Below are 18,090 nucleotides of genomic sequence, written 5' to 3' on the forward strand. Positions count from 1 at the left end.
GCTGCAACTGGAGGTAGCACTAAAATGTGTTACTTGTTTTCTCATATATGTACATAAGATAAATCATATGTGCAGCCGTCAATCGGGTCCGACAAAATAAAATCATTAGGGTGCAGCAGGGCTGGCAACAGAAATCTTGGGGCATTGTACAATTATATTTCTGGGGCCCCCACCTAATCCCAAATCTACACAACCGTCTTCTATACAAGCCTCATTCAAACTTCCGCTGCTCCAGATCCTGCTTTCAGGTGCAGACTTGTGGCTGCTGCCTTCTGCTGGCCTGTCTCTTTCACAAAAGAACGCCGAGCACTACAAGCAGGCACGGAACAGACGATGCCATGTGCACACACAGAGTAGGTGGCTCTGAGCACCGAACGGCAGGGCGCACACACAGTAGACAGCAGTGGCATACAGTGTCAGTCAGACACAGCCACACACAGATGGTGCACAGTAGATGGCCTGGCCCGAGGGTCACTGACAGGCCAGTGGCCATGATGAGGCATGGAAGCTCTGGGGCCCTTGAGATTGCTGGGGCCCGTCACACTTGTCCCCCTTGACCCCCCCCCCTGTCGCCTGCCCTGGGGTGCAGTGGGATTACCTTTGCCCCCCCCCCCCTCCCCTCCTCAAGCTGTCAGCCCCATAACCGGTGCATCCCCTGCATCCTCTATAGTTAGGCACAGCTGACAGTGAGATCATCTGTCCCCTAATGACAGTCTGCCTGTCTGCCCAACTATGCCCCACATTTTGTTCTGTCTCATCCCTATCCCTATATTCATCTATGCCCCCATATGGTGCTTTGTCTGTTCATCTATGCCCCCTCCCATTCATCTGTCTATCTATGCCCCATATAATGCTTCATGATCTACCAGGTTATATCCCCTCCCATCCATCTGTTTGTCCCTCTATGCTCTTCCAATCTATCAGTTGTCAGGGGTTACATGCTCTTTGCTAGAGGTTTCAAGTTAATTACCAAGGGTTACATGCTCGTAGCCAGGGGTTTCTTCATTGCCAACGATATAAGCTACCCATTAGGACCTCTAGCATACATTAGTCTCATGCAAGTCAGTGTCCATTTTTAGAGGGACATTTCCAGTAGATTCCATATGGACAGCAAGACCCATTGCAAGCTGCAGAGACCATGCGCCCCCACAGCGCCAGCCATAGGCGACGATTCTGTGGTTGCTCAAGGGCTTGAGCACCCACGGTAATTCCATGAGCACCCACTGGCAGTCCCCCGCCCCGAGTCCCTCAGGCTGCAGCAGTGCTGATTCATTCAAATTATGCCTGCGCCGCAGCCGCTGACTATACTTTACTTCCACCCTGCCTCGTGCAGGCCACACCCTGGCACATGCATGGATGGCAGCATTGTGGAGCACAAAATGATGTAAAATTATTTATATATTATACAGCCAGATTCCATAGAACAAAAATATCTTTATCAACCATTGTGATGTACAGTATAGTCATGTGAGCAATACTGAATAATTTTGGTGGCATTGATTATTTTCAATACATTTCATGGTGTATATCATTATATTGTGTTGTAATGTGTAAAAAGGGGGACTCTGCTGCTGCAATGTGTAAAAAGGGGAACTCTGCTGCCATAATTTGAATATTGGAGACAACTGTGCTGCGTAATATAAATTGGTATTATTTTGTGGCCACGCCTCTTCCCCATGAAGCCACTCCCCTATAGTTTTGGCTTGAGCACCCACCAGCAAAACGATAAATCGGCACCTATGGCGCCAGCTCCCCCAAGGCAGAGCTTGGGATGCAGTGCCATTGTTATACCACTGTGCTCTGTCTGTCCCTCTGTCCACCCATGTCCCCATCTGTTCATCCATCTGTCTATGTCCCCTGTCATCCACGAGTAAGTATTAGGTTAGATTTTAGGGTGCAACTCGACTTTTCTTCTTCTATCTTCTCTGACTGATGACAGAATGTTCACAGTTTTGCACCAAACATTTATTTGTTACATCACATCAATATAATTACAGTATCAACCAATAATAAATATTGAAACCACAATAACGGAATTTTATTACGCTGGAACAACTGCATAAAGAAAAAATAATAATAATAAACAACCAGCAATTGTATAGCAGTACACTTTAACCATTAGCTTTTATCTATGAAGATAACCTTTCAACTTTCCTTTAATGCATTAAAGCAGTGGCGTAAGTTCAGATGTAGCGCCCGGAGGCAGTATAGATAGTGGTGCCCCCCCCCCCCAGTATTTGTAGCTACCCCATATATGCGAACAAAAACATTTTTTTATGTACTGTATATACACATTAATATATCTATATATATATATATATATATATATATATATATATAGATATATATATATATTATATTATATCATACAATACAGCCAGTCTTACTTTTACTGACTGGCTGTGGATAACATAGAGCAGGAGCACTCACTCGGCATCACGTCAGGTGTCTGTCTCCCTGCTGCAGAGCTGTTAATTGAACCTGCGGCACCCTGACTGACTGCCCGGAGGAGGAAGGACGTGGATCCCTGTGTGTGTGCACAGAGCAAACTCAGCGCTGCCGCTGCGTGCCATCGCTGAGTTTGCTCTGTGCACACAGGGATCCACGTCCTTCCTCCTCCGGGCAGCCAATCAGAGTGCCGCAGGCTGCAGGATCAATCATCATTGGACAGCTGAGCCGTCGCTCAGCTGTCCACACTAGCTCTGCAGCAGCGGCACCACCATGTGATGGGATGCCGAGTGAGTGCACTCGTATTGCAGTAGGGAGAGCATTGGGGCCGCAGTGACAGGAGACCTGTACAGAGCGGGGGGTTCTCCTGTCACTTGCCCCCCTGATGGCTAACGCCCGGCGGCAAATGTCTCCATTGCCTCCGGGAGTTACGCCACTGCATTAAAGTTATTAGGATTTAGCTGCAGCTATATGTAAAGTCTCAAAAGTAATTGCTTTCTGTGTTTTTTTAAAAATAAATCCTCACAGAGTCCCTGAAGACAGTTTAATTGTCCCTCCTGGCGTAGATTTCAAGGTAAGTCATAGCAGGTTTTTCTTCAGGCAACACACCGGAATTATTATATGGGTACAACACTCCAAGGGTCCCTAGCATAGTCCCCACACCTCAAGCCTATTGCCCAGTCACTAAACGGCATTGGGAACCCTGACCCTGTGCTCTGAACAGACAATTAACAGGAATTCACATCAGAAAACCTAGACTAAGCTATAGGATACATACAATATCCTGGCAGTCAGGATGATGTCAGTCAAAAGACCAACCCCACCATCAAGATACATAAAATTCCCCTTGTAAGTGCCTAAACCTATCCCCCACACATATATATTGTAGTGTCCAAGGCAATGTTTGTCAGGTCCCCTCTATATTATTATTTATTTATACAGTGCCACAAGTAAGCAGAACAAGAAAATGTTTGAAGGCAGTTTAGGACAAATACAGGTTATATAAACATAGCTGCATCAGCAGACAGTACTGAAATAGTATTATGGTGGCATAAAACCGAGGGTTTAGATGACATCGCAAGAAGTATGGAGATGGATTAAGTTAGAGAAGGAAGGGCACATGAGGGGAGAGGGCCCTGCTCATGAGAACTTACATACAAAAGGGTACAAATGTATATCCACATGTAATTGTGACAGGGAAGATGGCTCCTCTCAGCTCTGGGCACCATAGCAGCTGCTCCCCCTGCACCTATGGTAGCTGCACACTTGGTTACTACTGATTATGTATTATAAAATATTAGAAGCAATGCACGATAGCCAGGCTTTCCACAGTTATGATTATTTCTAAAGGTCGGTTACTACTGTAATACATTCGGACACATTTGGCTAATCTAGTGATGAAGGTAATAGCATAGCTTGGCTTTTAACCGCTCCTTGCGTTCTGGGGGAAGGGGCTGATTCCGCATATCTTTGGCATGCATTACACGCTTATGTGCTTCTCTGAAAAATTCTGCCCCAACTGCCTCCTCCACTCTGTGCTTCCAGGCTGCCAACTTTGGTTTGTCTTCAAAAACATCAATTCCAACTGCAACTGGCTGCAAACAGAGATGTACAGTATACACTTATACAGAGATCCAGATGAAGGGATAATATTCGTCATACTTAATTTAGAAAGGTGAACAGTATTTTGCTTTGTTTGCTTGTAATATCGGCATATGCAGTCAGGATGCTGATCCAATAAGGTTATAGCATCAATTCAGTTCTGCCTTTATACATTTAACAGTCCTGTCTAAATTCCCACTGCTTTTTTGCCCACACTCACATCCTCTCATTTCTTACAGTCTTACAGTCAACATTTAGAAAAAAAGGTGTTTTCAGGGAGGGAGTGTGATGTCAGCTCCAGCCAGGGCCGGCGCTACCCACTCAGCAGCTCCTGCAAAGCAGGGAGGCGCCATACTGAAAAGGCGCTGTCTCCTTCCCTGCTCTGCTAAAGCTGCCTCAGCCCTCACTGTCACTGCCTCCTGCACGCAGCCCGCAGCGCCTGTCTGACAGCGGGCGGCAGTATGGAGAGGCTGAGCAGCTCCCTGCACCGCGCACACACTGTCCTCCTCCTGCGACCTTCCCCCTCTTCCTCACGGACACTTGCGCTGAGGCATGTAGCGCTGTCTGTGAAAGCCTGGATGACATGTCATGTCCGGATCCGCCCCCTACCCATTGCTCCCTGCGCCTGTCAGCTGTCAATCAAATGATGAACAGGCAGCAGCGCCGCCTCCCCTTCCTTCCCTCTTCTCAGTGTGCTGTGCCAGTGCCGCTGCCAGTCCTCAACACTCTGCCCCCTCTATCTCCTACCCTCTTCTTCCATCTCATCCTTCTCTTTCCCCCTCAGTCACGAGTGATGCACATACTTTTTGTACTGCTTTCGGATCGCATCGCACACACATTGCATGCATGCCGTGCGATGCAATGTGATCTAGCCCATAACGTATGCGATTCTCGCAGCGTGTATGGGCACCTTTAGTGCCTGCAACATTTTGCGGACACAGCACTGAGATGGTGTATGCATACATGTACATGCACCCGAGATCCTCCATAGGATCGCATGTTGCATACACTCTCACAATCGGGCTGCAGCTTGTTGCAATGGCAATGTGAAAGGGCGCAAAATGTATGGTTTGCAGGAGGGCGCCGGACACCCTAGCACCGGCCCTGGCTCCAGCCTCGATCAGCCTGTTCCTATCGCACAGGCAGAGTAGGTTCTGGGTTACGCACAGACTCCACACACTTGAGAAATCATCTAATGTGAGTGAGTTGCAAATAGATTTTCGCAAGCCATTCACAGCATTGCACAGGGTGGGTTTTCACTCTATCTGGGCGGTGGCCAGCTGATCACAGGGCTCTGCTAAATCAGCCTGCTGCGATCAGGTCTGAATTAGACCCTAAATGTACTGCCACTGAGCATACACGGTTACCAACACTGAACTCTCACCTGCATCTCTGCAAATCTTCTAGATCTGTGTCCCTCAAACAGCCTCCACTTGTATTTCCAGTTTCCTTCCCGTCTTTCCCTCATTGGTTTCCTTCAATTACTCAGTCACTTTGCTTCCTGGCTCACTAAGCATTAGGTCGACATACATGAAAGTCGACAGGAACATTAGGTTGACACAAGCATTATGTCAACATGGTGAAGGTCGACATGGGGTTTTTCACTTTTTTTTGAGCCAACGTATGTCTACAGGTGGTATTTCATGCCCTACCATCCACTAGAGACTGTAGGCTCTCACAAGCAGGGCCCTGTACCCTCTTGTGCTTTTCCCTCTCTTAGACTTTTTTTCTACTCCATACTCCCTACAATGGTACGTAACCATCAGGTTCTGCCACCAGGAGGATTGTTTTAGTGTCCTGTCCCCTGATGCACCATGTACAGGTACTTGTCCTACATTGTCTTGTACTGTAAGTCACTGTTTTCCTGTTTGGCTCATTTTTCTATGTGTTAGGTGCAGTGGAGCTATATAATAAATAATAATAATAATAATAACAACAACAATAATAAACTTTTTTGTAAGGCATCCAAATTCTTTTATATTTTGACACTCAGAGCTATAACATGTATACCCAAACTAGTCTTTTTCTGCTACTTATAGACCATGGAAACAATTACCTGACCACAGGCTCCTCAAAAGCTTTGGTTAGTACAATACAAAACACCTAACCATACTAACGGCCAGATGTATTAAGTTTCAACAAGTGATAAAGTGGCGAGTGATAAACAACCAGCCATTCAGCCAGTAGCGCAACAATAGCCCCGCAGACCCCGCAGAGGCACCGAGTGAGTGTGGGCGCTGGGGGTCTGCGCTGCAGGGCTATTGATGCGCTTCCCTAGCCCTGCCTTAACCCGCTGTTGCTGCTTTCCGTTGCCGCCGGGCGTGTGGCCGGGACCCACAGATCTACTTGTCTGCGGTCCCAGCTTTCCTACTGGCTGGCTCCTGATAATGGAAAAAAATAGCTCTCACAAAATATCCACCCCTTACAGCAGACACTTTTTGAGGATGCTAGAGGAGCAAGGAGGCTCCTCTAGCATCATCAAAAAGTGTCTGCTGTAAGGGGTGGAGAGCTGGGACCGCAGGCAAGTAGATCTATGGGTCCCGGCCACACACCCGGCGGCGGTGGTGGCAAGCAGCGCCAGCGGGGTAAGGCAGGGTTGGGGGAAGGACTGGCTTTATTTTACATGGGGGGGCTTTATTTTACCGGGGGGCGCTGCATATATTTCCGGCGGGGGTGGGGGGTGCTGTTTTTATAGTTACGCCACTGCAATCAGCCCCTGTAATTTTTCAAACCCAGCCTGCGACATGGCAGTTAGAGCTGATTTGCTGGTTGTTTATCACTCTCCATTTTATCACTTTTAGAAGCTTGATACATCTGGCCCTCAGGGAGTAATTCTCTCACCTGCATAATCTCCACAATAGCCACCAGGTCAGCAATGGAGATCTCATCACCGGCCAGAAAGGGTTTGTCCTGTAAAAAATATTCTTCTATATTCTTCAAGGTATTATTGAATTTTGCCACCACAGGATCCAGCTTGTCAGATGTGGCTTCATGACCATGAAGATAAGGAGTCATTGCCTGGAGAAAAATTATGTATTAAAAATTATTAAACTGAATGGACTACGAAGTGCAATAATATTCGTCCCCCTGTCAGGTAGTATTATCTTACAAATAAAATAATTTGACATTAATATACCTTCTGCAACATGGCCGGATACTGTACTGTTATCAATAAAGGCTTGGCATATGGCACACAGGTTCTTGAGCAGAACAATTACTGACCCAGATCCTTCCATGTGGAATATCAGGAAATTTACTGGGCTTACCGTGTAAGTGAACGATTGTGTGTGTGTCCAACTGCCAAGTTTATTTTCTGTCTAAAAGTACTCATACATGGTACAACTGGGTGTGGTATAGGGGTCCGACAGTCGGGATCCTGACAGTCATTATCTCAACGTCGGGATCCCGACTGGCCGGACTCAGACAGCATGGCCAGTGCAACAAAGCCCTTGCGGGCTCGCTGCACTCACCACGCTGCGGGCAGGGTGGCTCGCTATGCGAGACACCTATTCTATTCTCCCTCTATGGGGGTCGTGGACCCCCACGAGGGAAACTAGCTGTCGGGAACCCGGCTGTCGGTGTTTTGACAGTCGGGATCCTGACATCAGGTGAATACCCGTCGGGATCCCAACTGTCGGGACCCCGTCCGGCACCTGGTACAACCATTGTATGTATTGTATTTTGCGATGCAATGCAATCTAGTACAAAAAGTATGTGCAGCACATACTTTTTGAGCTGTGCGATGGGATGTGAGTGCGCATCTCATCGCACCCAGCAATTGTACCATGTATGGGCACCTTCATTGTAAGCTATGGGCAGTCAGCATGCTTTCCAGGTACCAAATCACACTTTATAAGGGGTTGTAACAAATTATGTTTAAAGTCATGTACTGACAAGAGTATGCAAATTCAAGCTGAATCATTTTACAGATCTGAGGGTCTAATTCTCTCTGCACAAGTTACATCTGCCCCACCTGCAGTGCACATGGTTTTGTCCATCTAAGAAGGATTTTGTCAGAAAGAGTAAACTAGAATAAGGCCCCATGTTCCCAACACAATTAGGGGTTCTAGGCTAGTTGTGCAGCAGCTACACAAGCGAGATATTGCCAATCTCACAAAAACTATAAATACATTAGAGCTGAACTTAGTAGTGAATAAATATCACTGAGGGACCAATGTGAAGATCAAAAATGAATCATTTTAATTTATACAGTCTTTAAAACACGCATAAATTACTATGGAAACCCCCTTCATTTAGGCTTTGTGAGCTAATAAACATAAAATAAATTATAAATCATGAAAGAAATGCTACTTGTTTGCCTAAAACCCACAGCATGACCCAGAACATGAATACACATTGGAATGTCCTGGTTAGTGGTGGTGCTGCTTCACACTTTACATGAAAAACACTAGACAAAGTACTTCTTCATGGTAAAAGATCTATGAAGACCAAACGGAAGTAAAACAAATACATCAGTCTGTAATGTCATTGTATCAGAAACTAAAAGTAAGCAATATTTGTATTGGACTTCAATCATATACATTGCATAGGAAAAAAAATAATTTGACCAGGTATCCAATATAATCATACATTTAATTTACCTTGGTGAAAAGTTCAAATTAAGTGATGGTTAGTGCTTCAGCATATAAACCACAAAGCCATAAACCAGGAAAGTAACCGTGAAGAATTGCAAAAATCAGAGCACAATTGTCCCCTAAATGTTTCACACAGAATATAGGCATATAATGATGTCTGTATTTCACACAGTGAAACATCTGGGGGATGTTAAGTTATACAGGCGTTATTAAATAAAATAATTTGATGCCTGACTATTCAATTGTGGCCATTTTTGCCACTACTGAAGGCACTTTTTCCCATGCCTTTTCACTTTTTTTGAGGGGAGCGAAAAGGGTGAGTAAAATTGCCTCAAAAAAAGTGGATAAAACAGCCACAATTTCACCTGAAATGTGGATTTTTGGCCAATTCACCATCCAGGTGTTTTCCACCATTGATGAATTTTTTTGCCTAACAAGAAGGGCGGCCATAGCGAGCATTGAATGCACTAAAAAATCGGTGCGATGCGACCGACGCGATGCCCGCGATTTCCCATAGGGAACAATGTTAAATGTCTCAATTGACTCGATTTTCTTGTTCAATGCCTCAATTGACCCGATTTTTCCATAGGAAACAATGTTAAATAGCGTGTGAAATGGCGTATGAAATGGCCCCCACAATTGTTAACGCCACCCCATGATCAACGTGAACCCGAAGCGTGGCGAGCGGCGGCGGTACGCATCCTACGACCTTTTCATACCCCCACTATCCACGTCGGCGTGGAGTTGAGAATAGAATAGTGTGGCGAGCACAGCGAGCCCGAAGCGTGGCGAGCGTACGCGGATACCTGTGAAGCCCGCGAAGGGACGCGTTTACCTGTGAAGGTATCCGCGTCCCCTCGCGGGGCTCGCCACGCTTCGGGCTCGGTGGTTTGCTGCGCTCGCCACACTATTCTATTCTCAACTCCACGCCGACGTGGATAGTGGGGGTATGAAAAGGTCGTAGGACGTGTACCGCCACGTTGATCGTGGGGTGGCGTTAACAATTGTGGGGGCCATTTCACACTTCAGGGTGCCTATTTGGCCTCTGTGGGCCATTTAACATTGTTTCCTATGGAAAAATCAGGAGAATTGAGGCATTGAACAGGAAAAACGGGTCAATTGACACATTTAACATTGTTCCCTATGGGAAATCGCGAATATCGCGTCGGTCGCATCGCACCCGATTTTTTAGTGCATGCGATGCCCGCGATTTTTTTACCTGCGATGACCACGATCAAAATCGTGGGCGCCGTGCTAGGTAAAGAGTACCGTTGGTACTCTTTACCTAGAAGGGTGGCCATAGCGAGCATTGAATGCACTAAAATTTTTGCCTAGTCAAAAATCGGCGCTAAGTGATTACCCCTCATAATCTTCATGTGTTTCCCAGAAAAATAAAACGGCATAGGCACATCTAGTGCATTATCGTTCTGAACATGGTAATATAATTTTTTTATTTTTTTTTTAATACAAATATTACCTATAAAACAAACAAATGTTCCCCTAATGTGAAGAGATGCTTCTTTTTACAGGCAGCAATAAGTCATATTTTACTTTTCCAATTCCTGCATATACGGTCAACATATTGAGGCAGTATATTAATGTGATATTGCATACATCATGCAAGCTTGCATGGGATTTTTGTAGTATTTAAAACCTGGCCATTTTCTTGTTTGCCCAAGGAAATGTATCTGATTGACTTCATCCATAAAATATTGCTTCATTTGAGTTTCTGATCCAAGAAATGTTCAGTGTATAGGGGACAATGACGTGTATTCTCACCTTTATCCAAAATAGCTTTGATACGACTGGGCGTATACTTAAGTGCTGCCAAGCAAGATATTCATCAACCCGGGCGCGTTTTTTAATGTCAGATGGATACCAGTGATCAGGGGTCTTATACTTGTTTGCCATATAAAGCAGCATTGCAGTGCTGGTAAAAGGAAGGTAAGGGGAAACAATTTGATTGCTATTAAAATGTTCAGACCATATTAGTGTTTTAAATACACTGAAACAATTTGAAAACAATGTGGTAGATTTATTAAGCTCGATGAAGTGATAAAGTGTCTCGTTTTTATCACCGGCCAATCTGTTCCCAACTGTGAAGTTACAGGCTTGGTTTGAAAAATGACAGGTAGGAGCTGATTGGCCGGTGATAAAAACCAGACACTTTATCACTTCACAGAGCTTAATAAATCTACCCCAATATTCTTACCTACATCTGTCAGCTAACTTCTAAAATGTATTTTACTGTAGTTTTAGGGTAGGATCTCATGATCACAGATCAACATACACACTGTGTTCTGCATATGTATGACCTTAATTTAAGCATTATATCCCCATATAGCAATGTAATCTCACCTGAGCATAAGGTTAATTACATATTATATCATATTTTGGGATTATATAAATAAATGGCACAGTATAGTACAGTTTTGTTAAAAATGTAATTGTGCAACTAAAAATTCTCTATTTTAATTCTGTAATTCCTAAATTGACGGTAAGCATGTTCCCTAAATTCTGTACCCAGAGATGATGCCATGTAGCTTAGTCTGACTCTAAAGTCTAGTAGGGGTTGTTTTGGTTTTCACCTCTCGGACATTGTGAACTCTCCATCCTTGAGCACTGGAACCTTCCGTAGTGGATTCACCTTGAAGTAATCTTCACTTAAATGGTCCCCTGTAGTAGACAAATACAAGTAATAGGGTGGGGGGGGGGGGAGTGATTAGTCTTAAAAGCACCTACAGATGTGTCCTCATACATCTTTGCTACAATCAGGCCAAACAGTCCTCTCGGGACACCAGGTCATGTGACAATATTTTTTAAGCGCTGTGTAATTTTTTTTTTAGAAACGGTGATGCAATGTGCACAAGGATAATGCGCTGATTAATTGGATACATGATACTTGTATTTCGTGTGCCAATGAATCTGTACACAAAGGGCTACAATTATCAGCGACAGCTTTTTTTCCAATACAAGTTCTGTTGTGCTCCGTATAGACACGACTCAGTCTCCTTGTGCATTCTATTCCCATTGTGTTGCGATAAAGATGCATTTTGCGCTGCATGATGTATTGAGGCTGGATGCATGGGGTCGTATCTGTACCTTGTGCAACCTTTTTCACAGAAAGGAAACTATCAAGTAATTTTCAAGAAATAAAGAGAAAGAAAAGGATTGTCTTTTTTGCTGGCACACTAGGAAAGAAAAAGTATTCAAAGTTAAAATATACCTATTCATTTGTGTTTTATTTAAAACCGTTTGAAATATATATGCCACATAAACTATTTGACATACATTGGACACTAAAGTTTCATTAAAACAAAGATGCATGTGCTGTGTGTGTGTGTGTGTGATTACTAGTCTGTTCAAATGTGTTATTGATAGGGACACGATATATGTCTTGTAATAAATATGCACTAGTATATTTGGTTATGTTGTTGTAGAAGAACCTCCAATTCCACCATTTCCCCCTTTTTTTCAGTACTAATTGGACTTATTGGCTTTTCAGTCCTCTACTTCTAGCACAGAAAACCGCATATTGGCTCACAAAATTACTATAAAATTAAAATGGCTACTTTCAGTCTCACTGGAGGTCTAGACGATAGACGAGAAAAAATAAAAAACAGCCTGGACCTCATGTCCGGTGGAGACATGGATATAAAAGATTCATCCAATAAAGATTGGTCGGACAACCTCTACTCCTTAAACCAAATCCAAATAAAGCAAACAAAAAACTGGTGGAACAGAAACACATTTGATAATTACATTAAAAATAACATCACTCCACGGGGCTTAAGACCCAGAGTATTTCCAACCTTTGAATTGGCCAACATAGAACTCAAAAAGGAATGGGAGAATGTTCTAACCCAGTGTTCAAAAGAGCTTATAAAAATGTTAATCAAATACAATGAAATCCTCCTTAACCAATGCTCACAAGAAATCAATTGACTGGGAGAACGCCTTAAAAAATTAGAATCTCTGGAATAGTTCCAAACTACATATAAGAAATATCAGAAGGAGTTAGAAGAATTCAAAAAAATCATAATTGAAAGAAAAAGAAGGAAGTTCTACAGAGATAAAACAGATTTTTCCCAAAACACCGTTTACAGATGGAAATCATATAATCAAAAACATAGGGAGGACCATACAATGAATTACACCACATCAGATGTGGATTCATCAGAAGGCGAGGGACCTCTAAGTATGTTCAATCCAGGGTGAGGATGGAATTTTTTAGATTCAGGCACGAAAGGAGTCCGACCAAACATAGACCATATAAGACCAGACAGGGGAAGGGCAGAAAGAAGAAAGAGAGAAAACAGATAGTGGAGAGAAGGCTTCAGGGAAAAAATAAGATACAAGAGGTAGAGGATGATAAAATGAAAATAAAGCAAACCTATCGGACATAATACTCACGGACGATCAAACCTCATTACTCTCCAAAGGATTATCCTTCTCCCCTGTAGCACAACTCGATAGATTTGAGTGTGAAAAAGATCTACATCTCTTCACCCGTAAGATCCTGCTGAAAAAAAAAAATCGGTACTTGTGGAGTACCACGGCTCCCACGATGGCCATCGTACATGAAAAAATCGCATCACATCGCATGCGATTTGATCGCATGCGATCACATGCGATTTTTAACAGAAAAGCATCCAAATGTATTGAAATTAGTATGAAACATGTTCAATGGCCCCCAAATGGCATTTTTGAGGCTGTACCACCCCCACTATCAACGCGAACCCGAAGCGTGGCGAGCGCAGCGAGCCCGCAAGGGCTGGCGGTACGCGTCCTACGACCTTTTCATACCCCCACTATCCACGTCGGCGTGGAGTTGAGAATAAAAAGTGTGGCGAGCGCAGCGAGCCACCGAGCCCGAAGCGTGGCGAGCCCCGCGAGGGGACGCGGATACCTTCACAGGTATCCGCGTCCCCTCGTGGGCTTCACAGGTGTCTGCGTCCGCTCGCCACACTTTCTATTCTCAACTCCACGCCGACGTGGATAGTGGGGGTATGAAAAGGTCGTAGGACGCGTACCGCCGCCCCTCGCGGGCTCGCTGCACTCGCCACGCTTCGGGGTGGTACAGCCTCAAAAATGCCATTTGGGGGCCATTGAACATGTTTCATACTAATTTCAATACTTTTGGATGCTTTTCTGTTAAAAATCGCATGCGATGCGATTGCATGCGATTTTTGAAAAAAATGCCTAAAAACAGCAAAAATCGTATCAAATCGCATGCCATCGCATGCCACTACATTTGGCATGCGATGGCATGAGATGGCAGCCGTGATAATCCACAAGTACCAAAAAATCTTAAGTAACCAATCCAAATTTCAGTAACAATATTCCAATCCGACGACCCCCAATATCCTCAATGAAGATCTGGCTATGGTAAGGATTTTGGAAGAATTTGAATCAGAGCAAGAGGACACTGAACAAAACCCATGCCCACATGATGCAACAAAAATGAAAAACAAATGAACCTTTTTTCCAGATTATAAAATCTGTCCTCCCGTAAAGGTGTTTTTGGACATGGTATCTAAGGAATTGGATGAACTTTACAACCAGAATACCCCTTTTAAAAACACACGATAACCTCACCCAGGGGGAAAGGCTTGCCCTACAGCAAATCTCGAAGTGGGAAAATGTTATAATTAAACCTTCACCTGGAGGTAGTACTTGTCGTTGCACAGAAAATAATTTGTTGTCAAAATAAATTCCAATAATTTTAATAAGAAAGCATTCAAGTCTTGGTGTTTTCCCATCGTTAAGAAATAGTTGATTGCCTTAATTCCTTTTTTTTTGTGATCAATACTGTTGTACAGACTCTCTGGGGGAAATTTACTAAAGGGAATTTGTAAAAAATAGGTGTATTTGTATCCAGAAATACGCTTATTTTTGACATTTACTATCCCGAAAATACGGCAATTCGTATTCGTATTGATAGCACATAAATACGAATAGCCGTATTTTCGGGATAGTAAATGTCAAAAATATGTGTATTTCTGGATACAAATACACCTACTTTTTTACAAATTTCCTTTAGTAAATTTCCCCCTCTATGTCATATGTAGCTACCCATGTTCCTGGTTGTACTGTAATGTCCTGTAATCTGGTTAGGATGTCCATGGTGTCTCTGATGTATGCAGGTAGTGATAGTAGATGTGGGCATTTTGGGAGGTGCATACCTGTAAACTCAGAATTACGAATAGTAATTAAAACTGATATAATTACGGGACCCTCCGGTAAATACAAGCACTGACCGGAGAACTAAGAACTAGTTGGAAGAGTACAAAAGATTTCAAAGAAAATATGTTGTGAAGGTATAACGATAGATTGAAACCACTCTGTTACTACTCGTAATGAATTATTAAAATTCAGAGTAACAACATCTTTGTATGCACCACATAGAAACAGTTGCTGTAATATTGGCAAAAATCTCCAACTCATAAAACAGCAACATATACCGAGCACACATATCCTCAGGACACATAGCTGCCATGCTTCAGCAGATATGATAACTGTACAAAGAGCAGCAAAATAATTAGTGCCTGAGAAATATACCAAAGCCGGAATACATATAAATAGAGGATTTTATGTCTGCAAGATTAAAAGCAGAATAAATCTTAGAAAAGACATGCAAGCCTCCAGGGAGGAGAACTGCCGGGCACTGTCAGTTTTAACACTGTATAAAGGGCAGCAGAAATATTTTTCCCTGAAGACACCCAAAACCTCTAAAGTCTGGTGCATATGTCAAATCAGTGGTCCAATACGTTTCTGTGCCACCCTTAGCGAACGCACAAATCCCCATGACACAGAGCTGCCGCACTTTAGCAGCTTTAATTTCTGCACTATAGCTGTGTACACACGGCAGCGATGGGCTATAATCGCTGGTAATATGGTCGCTGGCGACCATATTGCCAGTGATGGGAGTGTGCCCTGAGGTGTGTGCTCCCGTTTTCAGCCCCATTATAATTGCTGGTCGCAGGAGCTTGATTACCTCTGTGGCTCCCCCCGGCAGAGGTTTATTTTCATCAGCGACCATCTCTGGTCGCTGATGACCAGAGATGCACAGACAATCTCACAGAATTGCAGCCTGGAGTGCAATAGAACAAAAAACAAACACAAGACAAATGTTAAGCAACATTTATTAGGGGCCCATTTATCATTATTTGCATATTGAATGCGATCTGCACCTGATATTAGCATCCAGGATTGCATTAAATATGCAAATGTACAGTACCGGGCCAATGTACCAATGAGTGCCCAGAACTTGATAAATCTGGCAACATCACATCCCTCATAAAAAACCTATAGAGGATATGGTCGCCAATGGGAATGGAGGGATCGCAGCAGGTCACAGAGATATCTGCTTCGGTCTCACCTACATGCATCCAGGTAATAGCATATATTTGAAGATAACCCTTGAAAAATGGGAAATGGGCATTTTTGGGGGGATAATTGGCCCCTAAAAATCTTAGGGGCCCACTTGCCATTACACATTTGCGGCTATTTCCTTAAAAATGCCTGATTTACCACCACAGCTACCGCCATCTGAAAAGGACGGTAGCCCATAGGCTACACACGGCATTGTTGGCCAGGCAGAGGTTTCCCCCGTGCTCTCTCCCTGAAGTCGTTCTGCCTGACTGTGCATGAGCAGCTCCCCCTGGCTGCCAGCAGAGCACATCACAGGGATGGGCTCATTCCAGAGCCACTGTCCCTGTGGGTACCCAATTATACATGCCGCTGAAGGTACTGCATATTATAATGCGATCCTGGCCAATAAGATGGCATTGAAAATGGGATCAATAATAGATGGACCTGTCCATTTATTTTACATGTGCTTGTTGGTTTGTTTTTTTGAAAAAAAAAACACAAGATTGACGCTTCAGTTAAGTCTTAAAAGATTGGTAACTTAAAATGTACTACAGGCAGACAGCCCTTTATGAGCTGTAGCGGGAACATCCCATAATAGCAGAGACTTCAACGTGGTAAGGAAGATGTTTATTTAATGCAGAACAAACACAGTATAAGTAAAGTTTATTCCCAGGCACCGGTTCTGCTGGTCAGCTGAAAGCTACTAGACCAACCGGTCTGATTACCCTGACACCCTGCTGACAAAATGCATGAGTCTCATAATCTGTGCCTCGTTGAAACTACAAGTCCCAGCACACCCTACTAGTTTGCATGGATGGACTTGTACTACTTTAATTAAATCTATTATTATTATTATTATTATCATGGTCTCTAGCAAGCAGATGCCCCGGGCCCAGGCTCAGATCTCCCACAACTGACCTTTGTAAATCTGCAAGTCTTTATAGAGGAACGGGATGGTGTTAGCCTTAGCGAAGATGTAGACGGAGCGGGAGGGAGGGATGGGACACCAGGTCCAGGTACAGCGTTAACTCTCCCATTGTGATCTATGAAGATCAGTCTTCCGTGGCCAACACATATAGGTGCAGGCTCTCTAACCCACACTCATCACCCCTCCCCAATGCACACCGCCCACTTACCTCTGGCCCAGATAAAGCACCATAGTCAACTTCAAGGGCTTCCAGGTGAGGAAAAATTATACTACAGCTTGAACTCTGTGCTCCATTATCTGCTCACAGTGCAGGACTAGTGTATTAAGCTGGATACACATAGAAAGATTTATTTATCTTTCCAATCTGTCAGGTGGGAACAAAAATCTGGCAATATATCAGAGCAAATGACAATCAACCATTTGCTCCCCAATGCTGGAAAACAGATAAATATGATTGTTCGGATACATTTGTTAAATCAAACGGCTTTAACCAAGTAGTCTGAATAACAACTGTCTGTTTTCCAGCGTTTGGGAGCAAATGTCCAATTCTCATATGCTCCAGATTTTTGGTTTCACCAGAAAAATTGGGCAGATAAGATGGGTACACACCTACAGATTCAAGTCATGGGAGAGACTAGTGTCTCAATATTACCATAGTGTGATACATACTGATATGTAACTATTGTCTTGCCAGTCATAACTCAGGAAACAGTGACAGGATTTAAGAATTTGTTGTTGATTTACTAGTCCATCATAAATAAGAAATATTCACAATAGGTAAATTGAAAGGAAATAATGGTTATTTATGATGCTTTTAGGCGCTTGTGTCATTTTAGGGTTTTTGTTTTGTTTTAGTAATTGCATTTGCACATATTGGAAATAAGCAATGTCACTCACCACCCATTGCATAGATATGCCTGCCCCATTGAAATATAGCATTGTGAGTTACAAAATATGAACATTGTCACAGCAACTTAAGGACTGGTCACTAGATTGGCAAGTATAATGAATCCAACAGCTTCCACACAGGTGTAGTGATGTAGTAATCTCGCCTATTTTGGTGTTGGTTCCGCATACATTTGATTTGGTGCCATCCACATTTTTCAGGGCCACTGTTACTTCCCACTCCGCCCGTTTGGACAT

The 18,090-nt window shown here is 43.6% G+C and overlaps 1 protein-coding gene and 1 pseudogene across 2 annotated transcripts in view; both read right to left on the minus strand.

Moving 5' to 3' along the window:
• DDX51 (DEAD-box helicase 51) overlaps window positions 1-18,090 on the minus strand; it is a 92,676-nt gene that overhangs the window by 51,499 nt on the left and 23,087 nt on the right. The window lies entirely within an intron of this gene.
• LOC146008843 (glutathione S-transferase theta-1-like) lies at window positions 2,767-17,056 on the minus strand (annotated as a pseudogene). The gene is made up of 5 exons (XR_014444579.1): window positions 16,938-17,056; window positions 11,234-11,321; window positions 10,425-10,575; window positions 6,892-7,068; window positions 2,767-4,043 (listed from the first exon to the last, which is right to left on the minus strand). The product of XR_014444579.1 is annotated as a glutathione S-transferase theta-1-like (transcript).

Source organism: Crinia signifera, chromosome 1 (assembly GCF_055691185.1).
Source record: "Crinia signifera chromosome 1, ASM5569118v1, whole genome shotgun sequence".
In the NCBI taxonomy this organism is placed as follows: Eukaryota; Metazoa; Chordata; class Amphibia; order Anura; family Myobatrachidae; genus Crinia; species Crinia signifera.